General features: G+C 38.6%; 1 protein-coding gene across 1 annotated transcript in view; it reads right to left on the reverse strand.

Moving 5' to 3' along the window:
- The window catches only part of LOC106082806 (uncharacterized protein DDB_G0283357), a 225731-nt gene extending 212783 nt beyond the window's left edge, over positions 1–12948 (reverse strand). Inside the window, exon 1 of the mRNA XM_059363029.1 lies at positions 12094–12948. The gene's annotated coding sequence lies outside the window, so the exon portion shown is untranslated. The remainder of the gene's footprint in view (positions 1–12093) is intronic.
- Between the last annotated feature and the right edge of the window lie 5408 nt (positions 12949–18356).

The following is an 18356-nucleotide window of genomic DNA, read 5'->3' on the forward strand; positions in this document are numbered from 1 at the left end:
TATAGACCGATCTGCCGATAAAGGGTCTGAAGTCCATACAAACTTTATTTATTGCCCGATTTTGCGGAAATTTGAAAAAGGTGGGTTATTTTAGACCTCCCGACATCCGACCCAAATATGGTTCAGATCGGACTATATTTAGATATAGCTGCCATATAGACCGATCTGCCGATAAAGGGTCTGAAGTCCATAAAAGCTTTATTTATTGCCCGATTTGGCTGAAATTGGAAAAAAGTGGGTTATTTTAGGCCTCCTGACATCCGAACTAAATATGGTTCAGATCGCACTATATTTAGATATAGCTGCCATATAGACCGATCTGCCGGTTAAGGGTCTGAGCCCATAAAAGGTTTATTTTTTTAACCGATTTCGCTGAAATTTGAAGCAGTTATTTATAGCCTGCCGACATCCGACCTTAATATAGTTCAGATCGGACTATATTTGGGAGTTTTATTTATTATCCGATTTCACTGAAATTTAGACAGTAAGCTGTTTATACCCCACTGACATCCGACCTTAAAAGGTTCAGATCGGACTATATTTAGATATAGCTGTCACATAGACCAATCTTCTAATTTTGAATCCCGACATCCGATTCAGTCGGGATTCAAAATATCGGACTATATTTAGATATAGTAGTCATATAGACCGATATGCCGATTAAGGGTCTGACACCCATAAAAGATTTAATCATTACCCGAATTCACTGAAATGAGAATCAGTGAGTTTTTTAAGCCTCCCGCCATCTGACCCAAATATTGTAAAGATCGGACGATATTTAGATATAACTGTCATATAGACCGATATGCCAATTAAGAGTCTGAAGTCTATAAAAACTTTATTTATTACCCGATTTCGTTGAAATTTGAAGTAGGGAGTTGTTTTAAGCCTCCCGACATCCGGCTCAAATATGAATCAGATCAGAATACACAGTTATAGCTATCACATAGACCGATCTTCTAATTTTGGGTCTTAATCCTAAAACAAGCGGATTTCTGGTCTGATTTCGCTGAAACTGGTACTTGTATATGTATTCTCGGGACCTTAATCAAAAATGACCGAGACCAGCCCCTATTTGGATATAGTAATGGAGTTACAATAACATAGGATGATTTTTATATACCCACCACCAAAGAATGGGCCGCATTTATAATCCGATTTTGGTGAAATTTGGGACAGTTAGTAGTGTTGGGCTAGTCGACATTCTTCTTCAATTTGGCCCACATCAGTTCAGATTTGGATATATCTGCCATATAGGCCGATCTCTCGATTTAAGGTCTTCGACCCATAAAAGGCGCATTTATTATCCGATTTTGGCAAAATTTGTGACAGTGATTTGTGTCAGGACCTTCGACATCCTGCCATATAGACCGATCTCTCGATTAAGGTTTTGGACCCATTAAAGGCCCATTTATTGTTCGATGTCGCCGAAATTTGGGGCAGTGAGCTAAGTTAGGCGCTTCGAAATATTTCTGCAATGTGACCCAGATCAGTTCAGACTTAGATATAGCTGCCATATAGACCGATCTCTCGATTTAAAGTCTTGGGCACATAACAGGCGGATTTATCGTCCAATTTCGCCAAACTTTGGGACAGTGAGTTGTCTAAGGTCCCTCAAAATTTTTCTGCAATATGACTCAGATCGGTCGAGATTTTGGATATAGCTGCCATATAGACCTATCTCTCGATTTAAGGCTTTGGGTCCATAAAAGGCGCATTTATTGTCCGATTTCGCCAAAATTGGGGATAGTGCGTTGTGTTTGGCCCCTCGACATTTTTCTGCAATTAGGCCCAAATCGGTCCAGACTAGGATATAGCTGCCATATAGACAGATCTCTCGATTTAAAGTCTTGGCCCCATAAAAGGCACAATTATAATCCAATTTCGCTGAAATTTGACACAGTGACTTATGTTAGGCTTTTCGACATCCGTGTCGTATATGGTTCAGATCGGTCTTTAGTTAAATATTTCTACCAAAAAGACCAATATTTAGTTCTACAAAATTGAACATTGACTCTTACTTATTAGACCACTCAATATCCGTGTCGAATTTGGTCCAAATCGGACCATATTTCGATATAACTGCCATGGGGGCATAAATTATGCATTTTTCACCAGATTATGACGAAAGATGGTTTACATATATACCCAAGGTGGTGGGTATCCAAAGTTCAGCCCGGCCGACCTTAACGACTTTTTACTTGTTTTTTTTTATTTGGATAAAAATTGCTCCCGGTATATGCTTAAGATGTTAGGTCGGATGATCTATTTATATAGGAGCAATAGACATGGATGTTGGAGGTGATAGGAGAAATCATTATGCAAAATTTCGATCAAATCAAATAAAAATTGCGGCGCTCCAGACGCTTAGAAAGTAAAATCGGGAGACCGGATTATATCGGAAATTGTGCAAAATTCACCTAAATCGGAAAAGAATTGCGCCCTCTAGGGGCTCAAAAATTACAATCGGAAAATCGGTTTATATGGGGGCTATAAACCGATTGAGACTGATAGACTTTACAAAAATGTTGGAGGTCATAAAAGAAACCGGTTTGCAAAATTTCAGCCTAGTCGGATAAGAATTACTCCTTCTAGAGGCTCAAGAAGTCAATTCAGGAGATCGATTTATATGGAGACTTTATTAAAGATATAGCCCGATATAGACGGCGATCAAGAATACATGTAGTCGGACTTGATGTTGTAAAAGTAATGACAAAAAATAAAAGTTTCACTTCATAAGGAACGGAGGTTATAAGATGAAATTTTAAAAATAAATAGACAATTTTAAAGTAAAGAAGCGTGGAGCAGACCAGAAAAATTTTTTCCTTAGCGGGAGTCGAGTGGACCGGAAAAATTTTTGCCGAAGCGGAAGTGGAGAGGTGCGGAAAAAAGGTACCCGCTCCGGATCCATGGTTTCAACTCATGCCTTAATTTCCCAATCATAATTGGCCATTCAATACCAAGCTAGATACCGACAAACAGTTTCTTTGTTTTAAACCAATCAAGATATGGAGAATTTATATCTGTACTTAGCCAATCTATAAACAGCACATTAAATAAAAGGTCCACTTGTGATAATGTCCTGTAAAAGGGCAAAGATTTATTTAATTTTAAACTCATGGCTGATTCACTGCAAATAACACTTCCTATTTACAAAAAAAAAAAAAAAAAAAAAACAAGATTTAATAAAGAGTTTTTTATGATATGACCAAGAAAATTAACCATCAACTCGCAATGACGCAATTGGTTATCGTAATCATTTCAGCCTATTGTCAATGTTCTCATTGACATCGTCTTAAACTCTTTGCTGGCAAAAACAAAAATTCTTAAAAATTCCTTGGCGTACTCAAGGCGTTTTAAACGATTTCATTTAAACATTTTTCAACGTGCCAAAAAACAAAAATACCAAAAAATTCTCAAGAAGTGAAAATGCCAAGAAGAGTGTTATGAAAAATGAATTGTTGTGAGGCAATACCAACCAAACATCGAATTTGTTTCATTACATTTCCGGCATCCGGAATGAATGATACTCTCTCTAACACTTGGTTAGACACAAACACACCCACATACACAGAGATATTCTAGCCATCCTAACCATTATCCATTTCACACATCCCCCAGCATGTGGTGATTAATAACAATAAGTAAATGGCCGCCGGATGTTGTGAGTGTTTGAGCCGGAAACACACACACACACACATACCAAAACACACAAAGTATCAGACAGTGTGTGGGTGGAGGAGTAAGGCAGAGAGCTTAACCTGCCTGCGGCGTTGATGGTGACTAAATATGTGGGTTGCTTCTTGGCCCATAGAACACTAATTGGAAAAACAGCAATAAAATCTAATACCGGCAAAAATTGTTGTAAATGATTCGCTCACTTGCTGCTCGCTACCCACCAAGCCAGCAAACAGGCATCGCCGGCAACTAAGTGCGTATTGTGTGGCTAGGGCTATTCGTCATCCAAATATCCATACTGGCTGATGCGATGATTTGGCAATGATGTTAATGATGATGATGATGATGGTGACGGCCGACCAAGACGTTGATGATGTACTTATAAGAAGGGTCACTCAAGTTGTATGTGTGTGTGTGTGTGCTCACCCCCTGATGTTCAACAAGAAAGTGGCCGTAACACATTTCATTCTCCGTCACCAAAACTAAAAAAAAGGATGTTATAGCCAAAACAGAGACGATAGGCCTGAAGAATTTTTGTGTAAATGCTTGAAAATGCAAAAGAAAATATGTTCGAACATCGACGCCATCCATAGCGGCTATGAAGAGAACAAGAAATAACTTTTCAACTTAACATGAAATATGTACACGAAGAAACAAATAATACAAAAACTACACAGGATAACCCAAAAAGTTGTCGCTTGTTTTATGAAACATAAGCTTGTCAGGCCTGAAATGAGTTTTCATGTCAAACCTTTGGTAAAAGCAATTGGTCAAGAGCATTCGATATGGAAAAATATTTGGATATGGACAAATATCAAAACAAGTGAAAACGCTTAAGTCTGAATTTGTCAAATGGATCTTGATGCTTTACATACCAACCCGACAAGAGTAGGTTGTAAAGCACACATCTGAATTTGAACAGGGCTCTTAAAGACGGCTTGAGTTTTACTTGTTTTTAATTGCCCTTATGAATTAAGTGGTCTTTAAGAGCTTCCATCGCCTCGACTTTCTGTCTATCGAAGTTACGATAGCGGTCGAACGCGTAAAGCTAGCCGTGTGAAACTTTGCATTGATTCTTACTATTAATGTAGGTCATTGGGGATTGCAAATGGGCCATATCGGTTCAGATTAAGATATGGCTCCCATATAAACCGATCTCCCGATTTGATTTCTTGAGACCCTGGAAGCCGTAATTTTTGTCCGATTTGGCTAAAAGTTTGCAGTGTTCTGTTATGACTCCCAACGACTTCACTTAGTACAGTCCAAATCGGTTCATAACCTGATATAGCTCCCATATAAAGCGATCTCGCGATTTGACTTCTTGAAACCCTGAAAACCGCAATTGTTGCCGAATTTGGCTGAAATTTTGTACGTATTAATCTGTTACGACTGGAGGCCACCGTAGCGCATACGTCTATGACGCTGAACGCATGGCTTCGAACCCTGGCGAGAACATCATGAACATTTTCAGCGGTGGTTTTCCCCTCCTTATGCTGGTGACATTTGGGAGGCACTGTACCACTTGGTATGGCAGCCATGTAAAAACTTCTCCACAAAGAGGTGTCGCACTGCGGCACGCCGTTTGGACTCGGCTATAAAATTGAAGTCCTTGTCATTGGGTTTAAAACTTGAATCGGACAGAACTCATTGATAAGAGAGAAGTTTGTGCCTGTTCCTTAATGGAATGCTCATGGGCAAATTTTGCATTTGCAATCTGTTATGACTTCCAACAACCGTGCATAGTACGGTCTAAATCGTTTTATTAGCTCCCATATAAACCGATCTCCCGATTTGACTTATTGAGCCTCTGGAAGCCGCAATTTGTATCCGATTTGGCTGAAATTTTGCAGATAGTGTTCTGTTATGACTTTCAATAACTGTACCAAGTATCGTCCAAACAGGTCTATATCCTAATATGCCCCCCATATATACCGATCTCCCGATTTGACTTCTTAAACCCTTACAGGACGCAATTTTTGCCCGATTTGGCTGAAATTTCATGTGGTGTTTTGTTATAACTTCCAACAACTGTGCCAAGTACGGTTCAAATCGGTCTATAACCTGGAATATCTTTGTTCGATGCCTAGAAGCTATAATTTTTGCTGGTTTCACAAAAGTTTGGTATGTATTGGGTTGCCCAAAAAGTAATTGCGGTTTTTTTAAAAGAAAGTAAATGCATTTTTAATAAAACTTAGAATGAACTTTAATCAAATATACTTTTTTACACTTTATTTCTAAAACAAGCTAAAAGTCACAGCTGATAACTGACAGAAGAAAGAATGCAATTACAGAGTCACAAGCTGTGAAAAAATTTGTCAACGCCGACTATATGAAAAATCCGCAATTACTTTTTGGGCAACACAATAGAATAAAATTATGCCTTTCAATTAAATTTATTTTGCATAAATTTTTAGCAGAATTCATGGTGGGGGATTCCCAAGATTCGGTCCAGCCGAACTTAGCACGCTTTTGCTTGTTTCTTATTAATGGATCTATCTTCTCGTGAATATTAAAGATCACAAGTACACTATACGTATCAAATTTCTGCCAATCCCGACTATTTTCTATTTTTAGACCTATTTTGGGGCCATTTGAACCAAATCCGCTTACTATCTCCGGACCAGTTCTGTATCTGTATGGTGCTTGATGTGGTTGTTTCTGAGCATTATGTGTACTCTGCATTCCCTTTAAGCCAAGCCAGTCTGTTAACTTAGACTCAGATTTTACAAAGAGTCGACCCGTTTTGCGAACCGGGATCATAAATTTAAAGATTTATAAAATCAACGGTAGAGTTGCTCTCACATTGGCTCGTAATGTTTAAAACAAAATTAATATGTCGAAATCTCTCGAGCAGGAAGATTACACATGTCCAGAGAACGTGTTGTCTTGACATAGGCGAGGCGATTGGAAACAATTGATTCAAATCGACAAAGGAGCACCACACTGGTTGGAATTGTGAGCTCCAATTTGTGTGAGGTACAACTGTAGTCGCGGACAATCAGCGGTATCGAGTGAAGATTCTCAGTGAGAGGCCGGCCGGCAACGACTCTTGCCTAAATACTGCCTGATGACTGCCTGTATTGACGCCTTTAAATAACCAATGGCTATACCAGCACCGTTTGTATGGATCGGAATAAGCTTGTCCAATACAATACGCGGACAGATGAAAGCTAGAAGAGAGAACTCGTCTAGACGCCTGAATCAAGTATCCATTACCGAGTTCTGTTACCGCTTGCTGACGCTAAAAGCGTCAGGTGGTGCTGTTTCAATGCGAGATTGTCGAGTGTGAATATTTTCTCAACGGCCCTTAGGTCCAAAACAACCAAGACGGTACAGAACAATGCTAGTGTGTAAAGAGGAAATTGATGCCTTCTCTTAACATGACATTATCATAATAATTTAAACAAGTAAGAGCGCGCTAAGTTCGGCCGGGCCGAATCTTATATACCCTCCATTATGGATCGCATTTGTCGAGTTCTTTTCCCGGCATCTCTTCTTAGGCAGAAAAGGATATAAGAAAAGATTTGCTCTGCTATTAGAGCGATATCAATATATGGTCCGGTTTGGACCACAATTAAATTATATATTGGAGACCTGTGTAAAATGTCAGCCAATTCGAATAAGAATTGCGCCCTTTGGGGGCTCAAGAAGTAAAATAGAGAGATCGATTTATATGGGAGCTGTATCGGGCTATAGACCGATTCAGACCATAATAAAGACGTATGTTGATGGTCATGAGAGGATCAGTCGTACAAAATTTCAGGCAAATCGGATAATAATTGCGACCTCTAGAGGCTCGAGAAGTCATGATCCCAGATCGGTTTATATGACAGCTATATCAGGTTATGAACCGATTTAAACCTTATTTGACACAGTTGTTGAAAGTAAGAATAAAATACGTCATGCAAAATTTCAGCCAAATCGGATAGGAATTGCGCCCCTTAGAAACTCAAAAAGTCAAGTCCCCAGATCTGTTTATATGACAGCTATATCAGGTTATGTACCAATTTGAACCATACTTAGCACTGTTGTTGGATATCATAACAAAACACGTCGTGCAAAATTTCATTCCAATCGGATAAGAATTGCGCACTCTAGAGGCTCAAGAAGCAAAATTTCAAGCGGCTAGCTTTACGGACGGACGGACACTAATAGGAAGTATTTGTGCAAAATTTCAAGCGGCTAGCTTTACTCCTTCGAAAGTTAGCGTGCTTTCGACATACAGACGGACGGACAGACGGACGGACAGACGGACAGACGGACGGACGGACGGATGGACGGACGGATATGCTAGATCGACATAAAATGTCGCGACGATCAAGAATATATATACTTTATGAGGTCTCAGACGAATATTTCGAGTAGTTACAAACAGAATGACGAAATTAGTATACCCCCCATCCTATGGTGGAGGGTATAAAAAGATTACAAACCACCACCAATAACCTGAGATGATGCAATGTCAAGCCAAGAACGTCGAGGGTGAACGTTTTTATGGAAAGTTAGTTGTCCAATAGGGAAATATCAACGAAGACTGTGTAGTCAAGCACTATTTTGGAGTTCTTGCCTTCCTTGAGTATGACAAAATCCGCCTCGATTTGGTGCTGGACCATAATGGAGTAAAGGGGAATGTAAAGGTAGACGTCTTGACTGTAAGAGCTAGAGGACTGCTATCAATAAACTTGGTGAATTTGAAGCCTTTCAAGGCAGTCCAAGTTAAGGCGCATGGGCGATGTATTGTGGAAACCTCTTAGGCCATAAATAGGGAAACGATCACAAAATACCTTGTACAGATTGACTTTTCATGATATAGAACTCACAGAAAGTCGATGACTTGCTTAGATATATGTATGTCCATAGCGGCATAAGACGGGTTAAAATACGCACGCCGTTACAAAAATCTTTAAATCAGCACCAATAGTTAAAAAAAAAAAGAATTTTTTTCTATTTTCATTACCAATTTGTCAATGTCAAATAACCGGAATTGCCAGATAAAACATAAAAGATTCGAAAAACTTTCAATACCCCTTTCAAACGTTTTTGAAACCCCTTTTCAGACTAATAATTTAAATTCCAAACTAATAAAATCCATATCCATTCATTAAACCTGTTAACTGGATTCTTATTCATTCCGTTAAAGTAATTTTCCATTAACACTTTCGTTGTACCCTGTATTACAAGAGAAACGTGACAAACGTAACAAGAGGCAGAAAAAAAGAGAGGCTAGGCTGATAGCTCTTTCCAAAAATTCTCACTTTTCTGTCTCCATCTGTCGTCTGTCCAGCTGATATTTGTCGAGGTGCGTTTACAACGGCAAACACTTGATGGCACAAGGTGAGGAGGGGTTGGGACACATGATAATGGAGATGATGATAGTGATAATCAGTGTTGCCGTTTTTTGGCATTTTTAAGAAACTATTATCACTTCCGTAGGTTAAATGTGTGTACACAATGTGTAGGCAGATTTGTGAATAAGGATTTCTTGAGATTCGCAAAGTCAATTCAAAGGAGCAGTTAAAAGAAATCTGGGAAATCTGGAATCAAATCTGGGTCAAATATGAACCCATATAGCCAATTTCCGATCCCCAGAAACCTACGTCAAAAAGCGAAAAACTTTATTCCGTCTATCGCTATAGACAGACAGATGGTTGAACATGTCTACATCAATTTAGAATATCAAGAATATGGCAGTAGATAACAAGGAGATTTTTATACCCACTACCATAGGATGGGACACCGTAGCGCAGAGGTTAGCATGTCCGCCTATGACGCTGAACGCCTGGGTTCGAATCCTGGCGAGACCATCAGAAACAATTTTTCAGCGGTGGTTTTCCTCTCCTAATGCTGGCAACATTTGTGAGGTACTATGCCATGTAAAACTTCTCTCCAAAGAGGTGTCGCACTGCGGTACGCCATTCGGACTCGGCTATAAAAAGGAGGCCCCTTATCATTGAGCTTAAACTTTAATCGGACTGCACTCATTGATATGTGAGAAGTTTGCCCCTGTTCCTTAGTGGAATGTTCATGGGCAAAATTTGCAATTTTACCATAGGATGGGGGTATACTAATCTAGTCATTCTGTTTGTAACACCTCGAAGTATTGATCTGCGACCCCATAAAATATATATATTCTGGATCGTCTCGACATTCTGAGTCAAACTAACCATGTCCATCCGTCCGCCGCCTGTCGAAATCACGATATCGGCGGAACGCGTAAAGCTAGCTGCTTGGAACTTTGCACAGATACTGATTATTGATGTAGGTCGTTGGGGATTACAAATAGGCCAAATCGGTTCCCATTTGGATATACCTTCAATATAAACCGATCTCCCGATTTGAGTTCTTTGGACTTTAAAAGCCGTAATTTTTGTCCTTTTTGCTTGAAATTTGGTATGCGGTGTTCTGTTAAGACTTCCAACAACTGCGCTATGTATGGTTCATATCAGTCTATAACCTGACATAGCTCCCATCTAAACCGATCTCTCGAATATCCTTGTTCGGTTCCTAGAAGCTTTAATTTTGCTGGTTTGACAGAAGTTATGTATGTATAGAATAAAATTATGCCCTTCAACTAAATTTGGTTTATATACATTTTTAGCAGAATCCATGGGGGTGGTGGGTGTCCAAGATTCGGACCGACCCAACTTAGCACGATAAATTCAAGTAAAATGATGTAGCTGATATTTTTTTCTAACCTTATAGTAACCCAAAAACAAAAAATTGGTGCTTAAATTAGATCCAGAGATAACCTAACCCCCCAAAAAACATCCCCATTTAGGGCGTTTACTGTAGCCTGGTATATGGAAGGCTTATGTGCAAAGAGGCCTACGCTTATGCATGACAAGCCGCAGAACTGTGAGGACGACCAGGAAGAAAAAACTGTAGAACATTGGCTGGGTGATATTCTCACGCTGGCTAGCAGAATTTCCACTTAAAGTTCTTACTTCTTTGAATACTTCTCTGAATTAGAGGAAGTGAACATTCTAAACGGGTGATTTGGGCATGATTTGTTCTGATTGGTTTTTACTTAGGAAAATCCAGGTTTATCTTGGCCTTCCTTCATCTCAAATTTAGACACAATCCTCAGCGCGGTGTCACCTGAGTAGCTACCTTTAACATCGGTTAAAGGAAGTGAGCTACAATGTGCCAAGAGTTCACCTATAGAACAATAAAAAGATAGGTTTGGGGCGTCAGGTAAGAAACTCATCACCCAGAAAACCTGAGGGAATTACATTGAAACAACGAAGAAGAAAAAAACGGATCCCCCATGTTGACGGCCCCCGCAATCGTTTTAAGGGCCATGATTTGCATATCTGCACCTGAAATGTCCGCACTTTTTATAGAGAGGGTGTAGTGTACGCACTGACAGATGTATTGGAAGTACAGGGTAGACATTACTGTCACACAGGAAGTGAGATGGCTCGGGAAGAGCTCCACAACTACACCGAGTGTTGACGCACTATATTATAGTTGCCATGATACGAGGCATGAGTTTGGCTTGTGGATTTGTGGTTAGTCAGAGAATGAAACACCTTGTCTCCAGGTTTACACCAGGGAATGAGATGCTAACCACAATCCGCATAAAGGCCTTATTCTTCTTATTCGCCCATGCTCCGACGGAAGAACTTAAAAAAAATTTTATTTAAACATTTTTACTAAAATCGGTCAAGCGAATCGGCGGTAAGGCGTTGATGGGTTAACGTTTTTTTTTTTTTTCTTAAAATAAAATTTTTTTTTATAAAATTTTCTATGGAAATCAAATTTTGTTGACGTTTTTATGACAAAATTGGAGTAAAAATCACAATATTCTATATGTATGTAGTCAATTTTGCCATAGTTCATCAAAATATTTAAAAAAAATTTAAAGACTTATTTTTTCCCATGTATCCATTTAACCCAACCAATTACAATTTTATTAGCTCTTACTCCCACAAACTACAATTGAAAGTTTCCATTACACTGCACTTTATTGGACAAATTTATTTCCCAGTGGCAACACTGGTGATGATGTGCATGATGCTGTTTCTTACGTTTAATGATTTTCTTGTTTTTGTTGTAGTTGTTCTTGGCATTTATTGAGAAAGCACTAAAGGCATAACTAACCAACTAACTAAGGAAGAAGAAGAAGCATATTAAAACTATTTTCAAAGGCAGGTACAATGGACCAGCAGCAGTAGCAGGATAAATGTAAATGCCGAACTTGAATTTTAATGAATTCCCATTTTTTTTATTCCCACCTCAGCCAATGAGTTTCCCACGTTTGCTGAGTTCGTTCATGCGAAGCTGCTACGATATTCTTATTTTTAATTAAAAGTTATAAATGCTGTTCAGGTCATACCCATATTATCTGTAGTTAGTTATTAATGGGCAAAGGGGTTTCGAGGGGGTAACAATTTTAAAAACTACTTAACTTACCTTTGTTGCGGGATGTACTCGTTGGGCGTACGAACACAGGCTGTTCTAATCTCGCTGCCAAAGGGAAATGACAATTGGCAAACTTAAAGCCGTTGTCCATACAACAGTTGTAGTAATGCCACATGAAAGCACATTTTTTTCCATCACCCAATCAATGGTTTATAAAGAATTATAGTTTTCTTTGTATTAATTTTGCAATTTTGTTCTCGTTTTTTTGATTATCACTATTCACACAGCACCACCGATGAACGAAAAACATAAACTGCAGCTCATGTCTCGTTTAAAGGGACAGCAACAACAACAAATTCCAACACATTTGCCAAATGACAGATGAGACGCATAGAAAAAAAGTAATTCATTCACCGTTACTTAAATGCCTGAGCTACGCTCTACTAGCGCCACTGTGGAGTCAAAGTGTGGGAGTGAGAGGCGAAGTGGGGGAGGTGTTGGGGTAATGATGGGATTCTGGTTTAGTTCCTTTTGAATTGCTGCTGACACGTGTGTGTGCGTGAACTGCTGTTCTATTTGACACTTGTTCGTTCGTTTTTGGGTTTTTTTTTTTCGTTTGGTCACCGAAAAAAATCACAAATTACACAAAAAAAATACAACAAATTTACAACCACACTGTTCGAACTCTTTGTTGTTTTATGTTCTTAAACTCTTTTTTTCTGCAGATTTTTTTTAGTTACACAGAGTTGTTGGTTAATTATCACATGAAAATAATACATAAAATACAAAAATGTTTCGAGAGTTGTGTCTTTTTTTATGGTTTAAAGGTCTTTCTTTGGCTTTTTTCTTTTGATTAAAAACTGAAAAAGGAAACACTGGCTTTACTCATCACATTAATAAAACGAGAAAAAAAACACCAACCACAACAATCACATTGAATATTTCTTTTTAATGGGAGGAGTAAAATTTTTTGAAGCTTTTGAGAAATATGTTTTCCTCTTGCCTGTCTTCCTATGTTTCGTTGTGGTTGAAGAAATAAATAAAATAATTAAATAAAATAAAAAAATAAAATAAAATAGGAGAGCGCTTGAAGAAATAAAACCTCACCTTTCGAATAAAATCAAGAGACTGTGCAGGATTTTTGAGATTTTGAGATCTTTCGTTGTGGGTAATAATGGTGTAATGGGAGGAATGTACATGCGCTAGTTTAACCCTAACACGCGCAGATTGGTCTGGCCAGACCAATTTCGACTTTCATTAGGCATCATTCTTTACAATTCAAATGCAGACTCGAATTAAAAACAAGTAAGAGCGTGCTAAGTTCCGTCGGGCCTAATCTTATATACCCTCCAACATGGATCGCATTTGGCGAGTTGCATGGCAAACAAAGAATATTGAATAAGAACTGTTATGCTATTGGAGCTACATATATCAAGTTATAGTCCGATTCGGACCATTAATGAATGCTGAACATTGTAGAAGTCATTGTGTAATATTTCAGTTCATTCGGATAAGAATTGCGCCTTGTAGGGGCTCAAGAAGCAAAATCGGGAGATCGGTTTATATGGGAGCTAGCTATTGATCGATTCAGACCATATTAGACACTCATGTTGAGGGTCATGAGAAAAGCTGTTGTACAAAATTTCTTCCAAATCGGACGAGAATTGCGCCCTCTAGAGGCTCAAGAAGTCAAGATCCCAGATCGGTTTATATGACAGCTATATCAGGTTATGTACCGATTTGCGCCATACTAAGCACAGTTGTTGGAAGTCATAACAATACATCTCATGCAAAATTTCAGCCAAATCGGACGAGAATTGAGCCCTCTATTGGCTCAAGAAGTAAAGACCCAAGATTGGTTTATATCGCAGCTATACCATGTTATGAACCGATATGAATCATACTTAACACAGTTGTTGGAATTGATACCAAAATGCTACATGCAAAATTTCAGTCAAATCGGACGAGAATCGCTCGCTCTATTGGCTCAAGAAGTCAAGACCAAGATCAAGATCGGTTTATATGGCAACTATATCAAAACATGAATTTGAACCATACTTACCACAGTTGTTGGAAGTGATCCTAAAACACCACATACAAAATTTCAGTCAAGTCGGACGAGAATTGCGCCCTCTAGAGGCTCAAGAAGTCAAGGCCCAAGATCGGTTTATATGGCAGTTATATCAAAACATGGACCGATTTGGCCCATTTACAAACCCAACCGACCTACACTCATAAAAAGAGGGTATAAAAATCATTGATAGAATTTTACAGTATTTTAGGCATGAGGTGTTTATGAAGTTATAACCTACGAACATGGTTTGCCTGGACCACAATACATATTAAGCAAGTACTTACCTTTAACCCCAAGGTTATAGACAATTATAATTACAACCAGGTTTTATAGCCTTTCATGGCTGTAAGGGTGTGGTCTAACAAGACCATGTTGCTCAAATACGTAGAAATAATATTTGCCCACTCTAGGGTTAATGGTACATGATTTGTGTGTAGCCATAGCCCGCAAGTGCTTCGCGACCTGTTAAAACAAGCATGTTAACAATGACAGATGTGTCTGATATGTTGAGATGTTTGATGTTGGTTCTTGTTGGCATCAAACTTTCAAACCTGTCCTGTAAACGTTCGCACAATATGTTAAAATGTTGAATGTAGTGCAAATTTTAGAAAGTATTCCTCTGCCATACCGCTTACGAAGAGGACGACGGCCATTCCTCCCCTCCACTTTCGCCGAGAACGGCCTTTCTTCCATGCTATTCAATTCTAAACAAACAAGGCAAACAGAAAAAAACAGTGTTGCCGTTTAGCGATTTTAAACCAAAATTGGTTAGATGGAATTTAAATTTTAGGTAGTTTGTCTGATGGATGGTCCAATATATAGTTGTGGAAAAAAGAGTAAAAGGGTAATAGGGACAATAGGGACAATAGAAAAAGAACAAGTAAGAGCGTGCTAAGTTCGGCCGGGGCGTATCTTATATACCATCCACCTTGGATCGCATTTGTCGAGTTCTATGAGAGGTATCTCTTTTTAGGCAAACAAAGAATATTGAATAAGAACTGTTATGCTATTGAAGTTATAGTCCGATTCGGACCATTAATGAATGCTGAACATTGTAGAAGTCATTGTGTAATATTTCAGTTCATTCGGATAAGCATTGCGCATTGTAGGAGCTCAAGAAGCAAAATCGGGAGATAGGTTTATATGGGAGCTGAATCAAGCTATTGATCGATTCAGACCATATTAGAAACGTACGTCATGAGAGAAGCCGTTGTACAAAATTTCTGCCAAATCGGATGAGAATTGCGCCCTCTAGAGGCTCAAGAAGTCAATATTCCAGATCGGCTTATGGCAGCTATATCTGGTTATGTACCGATATGCGCCATACTTAGCGCAGTTATTGGAAGTCTGAACAAAACATCTCATGCTAAATTTCAGCCAAATCGGACGAGAATTGCGCCCTCTAGCGGCTTAAGCAGTCAAAATCAAAGATTGGTTTATATCGCAGCTATACCATGTTATGAACCGATTTGAACCAAACTTAGCACAGTTTTTGGAATTGATACCAAAACACCACGTGCAAAATCACAGATAAATCGAATAAGAATTGCGACCTTTGAGCTGAAGCTGAAGAAGTCAAGACCCAAGATAGGTATATATGGCAGTTAAATCAAAACATGGACCGATTTGGCCCATTTACAATCCCAACCGACCTACACTAATAAAAAGTATTTGTGACAAATTTTAAGCGCTTAGCATTAATCCCTCGAAAGTTGGCATACTTTCGACAGACGGACATGGCTAGATCGACTTAAAATGTCATGGCGATCAAGAATTTATATACTTTATGGGGTCTTTGACGCATATTTCGAGGTCTTACAAATAGAATGACGAAATTAGTATACCCCCATCTTACTTAGCACTTAGCACGCTCTTACTTGTTCTCCATACAAACTAAGCCAGAAAATCCGCTTAGTGGGTAAATAAAACACGGTAAGTAGTTTCATTCTTCCCTCCGTTCATTTTAACAATAAATATTATTATTATTAAATTATCAGTACTATTTTAATTATATAAAATCGTTTAAAAATCTAAACTGATCAAAATTTTCATAAATATCAAAATCTGGTCAAATAGTTCATGAAAGTCAAATATCGGTAAAATATAGCAATATAGCCTGATCATGGAATAAATATTCACTTTCAGGTCCAAGTTTACCCCAAAACATCACTCAAACCAACCTGGTGTTTAACCCCCTAGCCAACATTGCCACTACAAAATATATTTCCGAACAAAATTTTTCAAATAACCTTCCAAATTCCTTTCCTGATATATCAAACCTATGGAATCGCGCCTAGAAGCTATCTGGGCTCTATTCATTAGAGTGTCTACTCCACTTTTCAAATTTCAGCCGATTTGGTCAAAATGAATGAATGCGCATTGAAAGTTATTTATACTAAACTTGTAAGGAAAACAATTTAAGGGAGCTTAAGCTTTATTTAATATTACACATGGCAACCCTATTCATTCATTTATTTCAGTCAAACGGCAGAAGGAACAACTGAACAACGGCAGAAGGAACAACAACAACTGGTTGTTTTGTTTAGAGTTTAATAGAATGGATGGAATACCGTTCTTGTCAGACGTTCACAAGACAGGTTTGAAAGTTTGATATCAACAAACATCCTACATATCAACACATCTGTAATGTTAAGTTTACATATCTTACCAACCTATTTGTTAGGTGGGTGTTGGGGTGGCTTGAAGATAAAATAAAATTACGAGACTGTGTAGGATATTGAGGAAGGATTTGCTTGGAGTAAGGGTTGCCTCAATGCTGTCGGCTTGTGATGTCTGAAGGCATAGGAGTGTTTAACAACTGCAACATCGAGCAGAGAGCTTCGAACACGTTAGCTAGATATATGTGATTGCCAATGTTAGTGGTTGAAAGCAATGGCTGGGGAAAGTGGGTGTTTTAATGAAATTAAAAAACATTACTTACGTAATTTTGTTATTAGCACGGATTTGCAAACTCAGATTTTTTCGAAGTTATTTTTAAGTGTTTAGAGCGCACATTTTGATATGGGGCGAATTAATATCCGCACTCTATCAACCATACCTAACCTGAGTTACGATGAAATTTAAAAAACATTGAAGTAAGTAAGAAAATTTTGAAGTAAGTTAAAAAAAAACAAGTAAAAGCGTGCTAGGTTCGGCCGGGACGAATCTTATATACCCTCCACCATGCATCAAATTTGTCTAGTTCTTTTCCCGGTATCTCCGTTGTGCTGTTTCAGATTATACACCGATTCAGACCATATTTGATACGTATGTTGAAGGTCATGCGAGAAACCGTTGTACAAATTTTCACGGCCATCACAAATTACCGTGCACGAAGCTACGAATGTCATCCGCGGTGCCAAGTCACGCAAAGTGCTGGTCCCAGACGAAATCTCTACACTGATGCTGAAGAATCTGGATAGGCCTGGAGTAGAGTACCTTACAACAGTCCTCAGCTTGTCTGAACACTATTATAGTACCCGATGTTTGGTAGATGGTTATTGTAATCCCGCTACTGAAACCTGGAAAGGACACGAGGAAGGGGGAGTCGAACAGACCGATCTCCCTTCTCTCGTCAGTAGCCAAGACACATGAGGGATTACTCCTTCCGTTGGATAATTTTCATTCGCCGAGCATCAGAATGTATTTCGAAGGCTGCATAGTACTACAATTGCTTTACACTCCATCACCGTACACAAAAGTAGAAACAACTTTCTCAAGTCCCTTGTGGGCAGTACTTGGTGTGATGACAAAGAAATCTTGGATTGATCACCTAATGTTTCTGGATATTGTGGCTAGACAAGCTAATGTGACCACTAATGTGAGGCTAAGGGAGCTTTCTATTTGGTCATGTGGTGGCTACGGACACTGTGTTATGTTATCATTGAATATATATCTTTATCCGTTATCATTGAATATATATCTTTATCCGTTCACAATTGTCAGACAAACTTTTGAGTTCCTGAACACAGCTTTAATTACATGAAATTTTTTGTACTCACTCAATCTTACATTCAAATAACACTAGGATTAATTGTTTTTGAGTGTTCCTCTTACCCCATTTGCGTAAAAAATTCCTTTATTTATATCTCATATTTTCAGCTCATTATGTCCTATTTTAGGCGTGCATTGCTTTCCTCTGCATTGTAGTGTTGTTGAGTCACAACTGTTTTCCAAATTCAACGGTTTTTAAACCCCATTCCACCTCTGATTGTTAATCCGTTATGTTTTGCCTCAATGC

The sequence above is a fragment of the Stomoxys calcitrans genome, chromosome 2, assembly GCF_963082655.1.
Source record: "Stomoxys calcitrans chromosome 2, idStoCalc2.1, whole genome shotgun sequence".
Lineage (NCBI taxonomy): Eukaryota > Metazoa > Arthropoda > Insecta > Diptera > Muscidae > Stomoxys > Stomoxys calcitrans.